Raw genomic sequence first — 12,130 nt, forward strand, 5'->3', positions numbered from 1 at the left:
ATATTGAACGGTATCTGCTGTTTCAAAGTGGTCATAATGATAAACTGTGATTAGAATATTTGACAACTGTTTATATGGCTGGGACTTTGGAACAGACAGTATCCAACTCACAGCAATAACAAATTGTGTGCAGACAGACATGTCGAAAGGTGAATTACTGACCTTGCTTGTTCAATACATCTTTACATGTAAACTGACTGTTTACCAGTGACCAGACCACTAAAACAGTAAACGCAGGGATTTGACTGCAAATATCCCAAATCATCCCAAGTGAGTTTGACTTGTCTCTGAGTTTATCAACCTCATAAAGTCAAAAGGGCATCAAGAGTTACAATGCCCATTTCATCCTGTGTCATCTCCAAACACAAGCTTAGTGGCCACGGTGTTATAGCTCGGATACAAAGAGTACTTTGCGAACCGAGTGCAAACCAATTTTACAGATGTCAACAGCGCGCTGAACGATCGGTAGACGAACGGGGATCCACATTCGGTGCGATGTGTGCGAACCTTTCGATACACACTGTTGAATTGTTTGACACATTGTTGAAGTGTCAACTAGGTATCAAAGAGCATGCATTGTCACATGGTAAAAGAAGGCAGATGGACCATTGGCATATGGGGACGGACAGACGTGGTTTTAGCTAAGCCCACATGCTTGGTTCAGAAGACGGAAGCAAACAGATTGCATGTAAACAGTGTGCTAGGGATCAGACGGTAAGAGGGACGGCAGACACGAACACATCAAACAGAGAGGGGAAGACAGAGACACAAAGCTGAGAGCCAGTCCTTCTTACAAAAGCATCTGGTCAAAATGAGGGTGGAAAATACGCATCCTCCCTTTGGCAATAGATGTAAAATAAAATAAATTATAAAATAGTATATAGTATAAATGTGTTGTTGCTGAACCCTTCCTATTATGGCCAAAACAGGCAACTAATGTCTATTGTACATGATTAGGTCAATACTAATAGATTACCTAACTTAAAGCAACATGACCTGTGACACAGAGATAGCATGAAACTAGAGAATCACTCTGCTTCAACATGGCCATGGCATTGGCCAGAGAGAGAATGTGTCTGGCCTCCGATTTACTCTTACACAAAGACCATGTAGATTACCTGATTCCAGGTCACCGATTGGTCATTGTGTTCCATTGAGGAGTGAAAGACCATTGGCTGTGAATTTTGATGATCTGAGTCAGCCTTTAAATCCCTCGCCACTTCCTACAGAACGGCTGTAAACGAGGGCGGGATTAGTTAGAGTCACTTAATCAGGTAAAGCATATTGGCTTATTCAGCTTTCTCAGAGCGGCAAGAATAGATCATTGTGTTCAATGCATTACTCAAAGTGTGTCAGTGCTCTCACCTCGCAACAGCACTTTCCATTAGCCTATTCTATTTATACTCTATCACCCACAAAGCTGATGTATATAGATGGAGGTGGTAACCTACTTAAAGGCTCAGTGCAGTCAAAAACGTGATTTTCCTATGTTTTTTTTAAAAAATATATATATATATAACACGCTATGAGGTTCGAATAATACTGTGAAAATGATGATTATGCCCTTTTAGTGTAAGAGCTGTTTGAAAAGACCGCCTGAAATGTCCGCCTGTTGATGTGGGATGGAGTTTTGGCCTGCCTGGTGACATCACCAGCTATTAAATTAGTTAATAGACCAATAAGAAAGAAAGTTCCAAGCTAGTTTCCAGCTAGTTTTCCCTTCCCCACTCAGAAAGTCCTAGCAAAATTGTTGCTTGAGAAATTGCTCTTTGCTAAAAAGCAATTTTTGTTTCTTGACCATTTTAATTTAAAATAATCACAGTAAGGTACTTAATTGTTACCCAGAAATGATTTGACATTGAGATAAAAACAGCTGCAATGGACCTTAAATTAATTACAAGTGGATAATTGAAGGGCTAGTCTATTTGTGTAGTTACTTCCTGAGTACCAGGAAGAGGGATCTTTTTGTTGTAAGGATATACATTTCTCTGGTGATATTTTCACAGTGGATGTTGAGTTTGTGATTTGAGACAAGCACATGTTAACCTAATCTCTCGTGGACAGACATGCACGTAACATAGGATGGTATCGTAGTGCTTGTCAACAAACCGTGGGACGCAACTTGGTTACAGTGCACTGATTTTTGGTCACTGATCATTTGGTAAATCACGATTTCGCAGGTGTTCGCATATTTCGAATTTCTGAAGGGGATGAAACATTTCGCCCATGCTTTGGCTGAGAGTTTCCATTTAGGGACTAAATTCGCTAGTCTCGTTAATATTTTTTTCTCCATTCATCTCCCCCAGAACCTGACGCAATTATGCAAGGTTTTTTCCAAGTTTCCAAGATGAATGTTAACCAGATGTGGTGAACTTTGATATTGGGATTCCGCAGGGTTTTTTTCAACCAGGTACCCCACCAAATTCTACAAATCAACTCACCAACTAAGCATACTAATTAATCTCAGTGGTTGCTACATTTCACCCTCCTTTTCTCCCCGTTCGAAATCCAAAGAGGTAACTGTAAGTCGCTCTGGATAAGAGCGTCTGCTAAATGACTAAAATGTAAATGTAAACTAAAACTCTTACGTGCCTGCCTTTTGGTATTACAAGAGCAGGGTTGCCAACCCCTGAAAGCTGTGTCAAAGTAAACATGTCTTGACCTTTATCGCCATCTAATGGTAGAGCTCTGAATGACTTCTGACTAGAGTTATTGGTTGATAGGTAGGCCTACAAATGTATGTCCCTGACTCACCGTAATGGCATTTTAATGGTGAACTGTATAAGAGATTAACTGAATAAAAAACAAACTAATAAACAGAAAATACTTTTATCATGTAGATGGGTCATTCTACAGATTCGGTGCCTTTTGTGATTGAGGAGGATGAAACAATGAACATTAAAATCTTAAGCTTTTTTTTATTTGATGTGACAAAGTAATGTGTGTACTTGATAGAAAATACCTTTTCCCATCTCAATGTAGAGTATTAAGTTATTATTCTGTATTATTTTCTCAAACAAGTCCCAATTTAATTCAACCCCGTCACAGTCATTTTGTTATTCAACTATTCATTTTTCCAATAAGCTTGAGATCAGATTCTGGCATAATCTCACAGTTTATATGTCCCTTGTAAATAATGGCATATTGTAATTAAAAAGAAAATCAAGAAAAACTGACCAGCACCATCCTTTCCAGTTTACGATGAAGAAATTTCTAATCTAACTCCACATTTTCGCAAGAAATGTGCAAGAATGCTGCGTAATTCCTGACAAAATTGAAATAGCCTTATTTACCCTGATTTAATACACACAATAAAAACACTATTGATGTTATATTTTGTGTATTTAATACAAAAATGTAAAAAAATATCTCGTAACAGGGATGAATGCACCGCAACAGGGTTGAAAATCATGTAACAGGGTTGAGTGAAAAGCATCACGTGTCATATGTTTTATCTTTTGAGATCACTAACATGTTGCCATTTTTTAAACATTTTAAACATTTTTAAACCTAAAGAATCTAGATGAAAGCTAGACAGAGTAAAACACATTAATGAACTAATAACAGTAACAACATTTCATTGATTTCATAAAAATATCCATCTGATAATGGCAGGAGTCTGTTTGAACATTGAGCAAACATCTTAACATTGATAACCTATATAGGTCACATGTTGCCATTTTTTAACATTTTAAACTACTGTCAACATAGCTTTTAAAGTTTAAACAATCAAGATGAAATCTAGACAGATTAAAACACATTAATAAACTAACAACAGTTACAACATTTCATTGATTTCATAGAAATATCCAGAGTAATGGCAGGAATGTCTGTGTTGTTTGAATGTTTGAACATTAAGCAAACATCTTAACATTAATAACCTATAGGTAAGCCTACAGTTTGTTCACCATTTTTACTGAGAGAGCCTAGCCCACACTTCCTTCTGTATTTCCATGTGCCTAGAAGTCACCGGTTTAGGGGGATCAATGTGTTCCAAGATGTCCTCAAATGGATACCACAGGATATCATCAAGAAGTGGCCAGAAGTACCTATTTGGTCCAGCACAGCACATGCATTTGACCTGCACATGGGATTCATCTGTGGCTAGAATTATTCCGGGATAGAAATCGTCATCATATTTGGCCACGCACCATTTCCCGCATATGTCTTTTGACCTCTCTTATCTAGATCTCCTATTCCTTTCTTCTTTCCTGCTAAAACATATTTTGTCCATCTCATGCTTTCACTCCTGAGGTACTTTTCCCTTCGTTCTGGATCAGCATTTCTTCTTGCCCTGTACTCTCTTTGCCTTTCTGCTGCTGTTTTTGCCATTGTTGAATCTGAAATTGTAGGTCAAGGTCAAGTCAATGACCAGTTTACTCTCCAAAACTAATTACTGTATCCTTTTAATCACTATGTAGTAAAATGAACGTGAACTTGCAGATAATACTCCTAAATATGTCAGTACAAACCAGTCGGCTAGTGAACATGAACCCCTCACGCACCAGTTGCCAAGGCAGTATACTGTATGTCTTTTTAGACTAGTCTTCATTTACATTCTCTAGTCTTTTTATGCATTACCAAATTATGCTTTAAAGCAACAAAACTTTATTTTCTGTTGATTGTGTGTCCATGACCACCACCACCTCGTGTCTTAAAGATCTTACATTTCCAGGAGAATTACCTGACCACCGGCGCGCGGATGTCCCTCACCTTCCTCTCTATGTGTGTTTCCTTTCTGCTGCTGTTTTTTCCATTGTTGAATCTGAAATTGTAGGTCAAGGTCAAGTCAATGACCTGCTTACTCTTCAAGACTAAATATTGTATCCTTTTAATCACTATGTAGTAAAATGAACATGAACTTGCAGATAATACTCCTAAATATGTCAATGTATATAGGAGAGAGAACAAATGAATTGTCACTTTTTTAAAGTTATTATTTTCAAAAATTCCTCGTACTTTTAGTTGATACTGTAAAACCGTAAACAACAAACATTCAACAAGAAAATATGATTGGTATTAAGCAATATACATTAAATATTGCTAAGATTTAACAGCTATTCAACCCTGTAACAGCCATTCAACCCCGTAACATTGAAAAATGTGATGGGGTTGAATGTGACAGGGTTGAAGATTTTGTGCTAATCTGTTGCTAATTCGGGATGCTAGCAGCTAGCAGTGTGCCACATGGCCTTATTCAACAAAATACATTGTTATACTTCATAGCTATAAAAACAATTCTTGGTAAAATCTTAACTATGAATTCCCCCCCCCCCCCAACAGAGTTGAATACCTGAGATTGACAAAGCACATATGTGCTTAAAAAACATGAAATATTTATAAAAAGTGAGAGAGCAGCTTACCACTTGTCACACCAGGCTTCTCTGAAGACTTGTATGATGTCACTTCCTCATAAATGATGTCCACAGGATCAAACCATTATTTAATTGTGAGTGGGGGTATTGTTGCGTTACGGGGTTGAAAGAAATACAAGGACAGGGGTAAAAGCCTGAATTTCTCAGAAAATAAAATGTCTTATGCTGAGAAAATGGATTATGCATAATAAGGGGGCATATACAATTAATTTAACAAAAAAAAACAATTATTATTTAACACTGTGTACTCAAAATGAGTCACGCCATTTGCATGATGGTCAATAGGGACAGGCGAAATTCTTAATACTCCTAAGAAAAGCAAACATATAAGTATTGAAATTCATCTCTGTTTAAAATCATATTCTCTACTCCATATTAAAAACATGTAAAACTTTGAAATGTTGTAATTTAAGTGTAGTTTGATAAATGTTCTGACAAGTTATAACACTAGTACATCTTGGGACACTGACAATACTGAAATGTCACCGAATCTGTAGAATGACCCAGGTCTGTAATACCTACATGTTTAAAGCAGACCACAATTGTCCCTGTGCCCAAGGACGCCAAGGTAACCTGTCTAAATTAATATTGCCCTGTAGCACACATCTGTAGCCATGAAATGCTTTGAAAGGCTGGTCATGGCTCACATCAACACCATCATCCCAGACACCCTGGATCCACTCCAATTCGTATACTGCCCCAACAGATCCACATATGATGCAATCTCATTGCACTCCACACTGCCCTTTCCCACCTGGACAAAAGGAACACCTACGTGAGAATGCTGTTCATTAACTACAGCTCAGAATTCAAAACCATAGTGCCCTCCAAGCTCATCACTAAGCTAAGGACCCTGGGACTGAACACATCCCTCTGCAACTGGATCCTGGACTTCCTGAAGGCCGCCCCCAGGTGATGAGGGTAGGCAACAACATCTGCCACGCTGACCCTCAACAAAACCCCATCTATTGAACATTGTTGCTGGGTGAAGCACATTCAGAGGGAACAATGCTACTTTAACTAAACAGTCCCAAACATACATTTTTATTCACAATGAACTCTAACTTGCAACGGGAGACCTTTTATAGTTTTCTTACTTGTGAAACCTCTATATCGTCAATATAGAAGGATCCAGCATTCATTGATATTAGGTGGTGACGTTTGCAGTCACCAACAGCAAACATCATTGACATCAGGCAACGATGCTTTACTATGAAAGAGTCTGAGATATATTACCTGTCATATTCATGAGCAGCAACATCCCTATGTGCTACCTTTGTGTGCCTTCCCTTCTGAAAGGGCTTACGCAGTAGATCAACCTCACATTTCCTGCAGGTCAACATTAATGAAAAAACTAACCAAATTGTACAGTATGTAGCAGTATGATTTACTCATCTGTTTTCATCTTGAAGTAGGTAGGCTGCTTAGATTGGTATATGGTCATCTGGCCTCTACCTTTTCACTCCACTTTGAGACGTCTCTCCCTGGCCCTCGTCATCACTGAAGTCGGAGTCATACCCTCCGCCTCCATGGACCTGCAAGAAAATATTTATTTCTGTCATCATGCCATATAGCTTGTGAGGAACTCACTATAGTAGGCCTATAATTTATTGTTTAGCAATCAAGAACAGGTAAATCTACAGAAAAGGTAGCTAATGAAATATTCATTGTTTTGGAAAAAGCCCACTATGTCAAAAAATCTGAGAACGCATAGAGGAATAAAAAAATAAAGGGAACACTAAAATAACACATCCTAGATCTGAATGAATGAAATAATCTTATTAAATACTTTTTTCTTTACATAGTTGAATGTGCTGACAACAAAATCACACAAAAAGTATCAATGGAAATCAAATGTATCAACCCATGGAGGTCTGGATTTGGAGTCACCCTCAAAATTAAAGTGGAAAACCACACTACAGGCTGATCCAACTTTGATGTAATGTCCTTAAAACAAGTCAAAATGAGGCTCAGTAGTGTGTGTGGCCTCCACGTGCCTGTATGACCTCCCTACAACGCCTGGGCATGCTCCTGATGAGGTGGCGGATGGTCTCCTGAGGGATCTCCTCCCAGACCTGGACTAAAGCATCCGCCAACTCCTGGACAGTCTGTGGTGCAACGTGGCGTTGGTGGATGGAGCGAGACATGATGTTCCAGATGTGCTCAATTGGATTCAGGTCTGGGGAATGGGCGGGCCAGTCCATAGCATCAATGCCTTCCTCTTGCAGGAACTGCTGACACACTCCAGCCACATGAGGTCTAGCATTGTCTTGCATTAGGAGGAACCCAGGGCCAACCGCACCAGCATATGGTCTCACAAGGGGTCTGAGGATCTCATCTCGGTACCTAATGGCAGTCAGGCTACCTCTGGCGAGCACATGGAGGGATGTGCGGCCCCCCAAAGAAATGCCACCCCACACCATGACTGACCCACCGCCAAACCGGTCATGCTGGAGGATGTTGCAGGCAGCAGAACGTTCTCCACGGCGTCTCCAGACTCTGTCACGTGCTCAGTGTGAACCTGCTTTCATCTGTGAAGAGCACAGGGCGCCAGTGGCGAATTTGCCAATCTTGGTGTTCTCTGGCAAATGCCAAACGTCCTGCACGGTGTTGGGCTGTAAGCACAACCCCCACCTGTGGACGTCGGGCCCTCATACCACCCTCATGGAGTCTGTTTCTGACCGTTTGAGCAGACACATGCACATTTGTGGCCTGCTGGAGGTCATTTTGCAGGTGTCTGGCAGTGCTCCTCCTTGCACAAAGGCAGAGGTAGCAGTCCTGCTGCTGGGTTGTTGCCCTCCTACGGCCTCCTCCACGTCTCCTGATGTACTGGCCTGTCTCCTGGTAGCGCCTCCATGCTCTGGACACTACGCTGACAGACACAGCAAACCTTCTTGCCACAGCTCGCATTGATGTGCCATCCTGGATGAGCTGCACTACCTGAGCCACTTGTGTGGGTTGTAGACTCCGTCTCATGCTACCACTAGAGTGAACGCACCGCCAGCATTCAAAAGTGACCAAAACATCAGCCAGGAAGCATAGGAACTGAGAAGTGGTCTGTGGTCACCACCTGCAAAACCAGTCCTTTATTGGGGGTGTCTTGCTAATTGCCTATAATTTCCACCTGTTGTCTATTCCATTTGCACAACAGCATGTGAAATGTATTGTCAATCAGTGTTGCTTCCTAAGTGGACAGTTTGATTTCACAGAAGTGTGATTGACTTGGAGTTACATTGTGTTGTTTAAGTGTTCCCTTTATTTTTTTGAGCAGTGTATGTCACTCATTGTAAGGTCAGCTTTATCAAATGGCCATCTCAGCAGACTGGAGGAAACATCATACCAGGGATGCATTGCAGTGATACCAACACCTGCAATTGTGAAGGTCAGGATGTGGGGCTGAATTGGTTATGATGCTGTTTTGTAAACCTTGTCATTATATCAGTAACTAAATGTGACATATAGCAAGGAATTGATCATTTGGGGAGAAATTAGATAGCATTCTCACTTTACTTTGACTCTGGTTATCATTAGCCTAAATGTAGTAGCCAGTCATTTTGCTTGCTAGCTTTAGCTACTTGCTATTGACCAAGGCCATTGCTAGCTGGCAACAATATGCATATTTTTACTCCTAAAGGCAAGGTATATAAGTAGCCAGTGTTGGAGAGTAGTGAACAACATGTAGTTCAACTAGTAATTAAACTACATTTTGCAATAACTTGGTGGTAGTTGAAATAAAAACAAATCTTGGTAGTGTTTTCAGTAGTTAATTACTTTTTTTGCCATGTAATGGCTTGGGCCATTATGGTTTTCTGTTTTTATTAATGACCTTCCACTGACCTTGAATAAAGCCTGTGTGTCTATGTACGCTGACGACTCAACAGTATACACGTCGGTTACGACAGTAAAATAAATAACTGACACCCTTAACATAGAGTTCCAGCCAGTTATAGAATGGGTAACTAGCAATAGACTTGTGCTAAATATCAACCCCCAAAAAAAACTTCAACCATAGTTTTTGGGACAAATCACTCGCTCAATCCTACACCTCATCTATAACTGAATAATGTGGCGATTGAGCAAGTTCAAGTGGATAAACTGCTGGGTGTAACCCTAGATAGCAAGCTGTCATGGTCAAAACATATAGACTCACTGGTTGCTAAAATGGAAAGACGTCTGTCCATGATAAGGCATTGCTCTGCTTTCTTGACATCTCAATCAACCAGACAGGTCCTACAGTTCTGTCTCACCTGGACTACTGCACAGTTGTGTGGTCATGTGCCGCAAATAAGGATATAGGCAAATTGCAGTTGGTCCAGAACAGAGCAGCACATATTGCACTTAGATGTACACGGAGAGCAAATGTCAATGACATGCATGTCAATCTCTCATGGCTTTCCTCAAAGAGGAGAGATTGACTGCATCACTATTGGTCTTTGTACGAGGTTTTAATGTGTTGAAGATACCAAACTGTCTGTACAAGCAGTTGGCACGCATTTCGGACACTCATCTGTATCACACGAGACATGCAACCAAAGGTCTCTTCACAGTCCCCAGGTCCAGAACAGAGGCTGGGAAACACACAGTATTAAATAGAGCCATGGCTAAATAGAACTCTGTGCCACCCCAGGTAACTCAAACTAGTAATAAATCCAGATGGGGAAAAAAACAGATAAAAGAACACATTACGACATGACAGGGACTGTGACGAGACACAGACATTTTTATATATTTTGTATTATATTATATTGTGTATTTTATGTATTATTTTTGTTGTGTTTTGTTTCCTGTTTGGACCCCAGGAAGATTAGCCGTTACCTTGGCAGCAGTTAATTGGGGATCCTAACAAAATAGGCAATACACACACTTTTTGCAAAAAGAGAAGAACATACAGTATCACTGAAATAGGCAATAATTTCTTACTTTTTCGGCATCAGACCTGCCTAATTCTCACTTGAAACATCGTTTTTGTGTTTAATGGTCTACATTACACAGTCTGTTAACACCTGACCTCAAAGTGATCTGTCTTGCAATTTGTAGTCTATGACATTTCCGATGTAGATATGATCATTTTTCCCGAAGTAGCTTGGTGGCAGTGAACTACTTTTTCAAAGTAGCTTTAGTTAAATAAACTATATTTTTCTCATGCGTAGCTTAACTTCTTCTAGTGTGAAGTACGCTACTTGGTAGAGTGGTAAACTATGATTTCTGAGTAGCTTCCCCAACACTGTAAGTAGCTAACGTTAGTGTTGTCTTGTCTCCTCTGATGCACACAATGGGTAACGAATGCAGCTAGCCATATAGCATTGAAGCTAGCCTGTGACTGTTGACTAGGGCCAGATAGTTCGCTAGATATTGTGCTATGGATTAAACAAATGGATCGAGTATAAAGCAGACATTTGTGTTACGAGACTGTCCATATTTATCGCCATGCTCACGATTAGCCTACTGTTTGTTTACATCAACAGAGTCGCGCATGATGACGTTTAACATAACGTTTATGATTGGAGGGGCTGGAGCGTAGAGATTCTATTAAATTATAGTAATGGCGTATTTTTGAAGGCACTAACTCCGCCATGGTTCATTGAACAAAGCCTATGAGGAAAATTAATGGCGTTTTTGTAGGGTTTCTGGATAAAAGGCGAAAATAAGTTACGTGGTAAACAGGCTTATGAGATCTTATACGTTTTGTTCTATGAGATCATCTTCATCAGCTAACGTCACATTTTGTGAATTTTGAAGAATTTATGTAATAATAAAAAACACATAAAGGCTTCATCATTCATAAAGGTCATGTTAACTGACTATCTCATAGAACAAAACGTATATGAATTCCTAAGCCTGTATTGACCTCAGACCTTATTTTCGGCGTTTATTCCAAAACCCTGTTCTTTCCCCATTCATTTTTCCCATAGGGATGGCTGAACGAACCAAAGGTAACTTATTTCCGGGTTTTAGGACTACAAGCTGGCGAGCAATATTCGTGAGTCACACAAAAACAAAGGTGCATGAAAGGACCACAAATTACTGTATTTCTAACAGTGAACTGCCACAACCAATGATATACACTGAGTGTACAAAACATTAGGAACACCTTCCTAATATTGAGTTGCACCTCCTTTTGCCCTCAGAACACCCTCAATTCGTCGGTGCATGGACTCTACAATGTTTCGAAACCGTTCCACAGGGATGCTGGCCAATGTTGACTCAAATGATTCGCACAGTTTTGTCAAGTTGGCTGGATACACACGGGAAACTGTTGAGCGTGAAAAACCCAGCTGTTCTTGACAAACTGGTGAGTCTAGCACCTACTACCATACCCATTCAAAGGCACTTAAATCTTTTGTCTTGTCCATTCACCCTCTGAATGGCACACATACACAAACCATGTCACAATTGTCTCAAGGCTTAAAAATCCTTCTTTAACCTGTTTCCTACCCTTCATCTACACAGATTGAAGTGGATTTAACAAGTGACACCAATAAGGGATCATAGCTTTCACCTGGATTCACCTGGTCAGTCAATCTCATGGAAAGAGCTGGTGTTCCTAATGTTTTGTACACTCAGTGTATATATAAACACCATTGGCCACAACCAAAATTACAGGGCAGGACCTCTCCAAATCAAATCATGTTTTCAACAAATCTATGGTTTGATTCCATTATCACATTTGTTGAGAAGCAAATACAGACACACAAGATGCATCAGATATTCAGGTATTGATTTGAATAATAAAAGCACAGTTTTCTTGAGGGAAA

At 40.0% G+C, this 12,130-nt stretch overlaps 1 protein-coding gene across 1 annotated transcript in view; it reads right to left on the reverse strand.

The window, feature by feature from the left end:
* Nucleotides 1-12,130, reverse strand: part of LOC121534941 (protein FRA10AC1 homolog) — a 73,537-nt gene that overhangs the window by 18,915 nt on the left and 42,492 nt on the right. Inside the window, exon 2 of the transcript XR_005994716.1 lies at nt 6,831-6,910. The gene's annotated coding sequence lies outside the window, so the exon portion shown is untranslated. The remainder of the gene's footprint in view (nt 1-6,830; nt 6,911-12,130) is intronic.

The sequence above is a fragment of the Coregonus clupeaformis genome, chromosome 1 (assembly GCF_020615455.1).
Source record: "Coregonus clupeaformis isolate EN_2021a chromosome 1, ASM2061545v1, whole genome shotgun sequence".
Taxonomy (NCBI): Eukaryota; Metazoa; Chordata; class Actinopteri; order Salmoniformes; family Salmonidae; genus Coregonus; species Coregonus clupeaformis.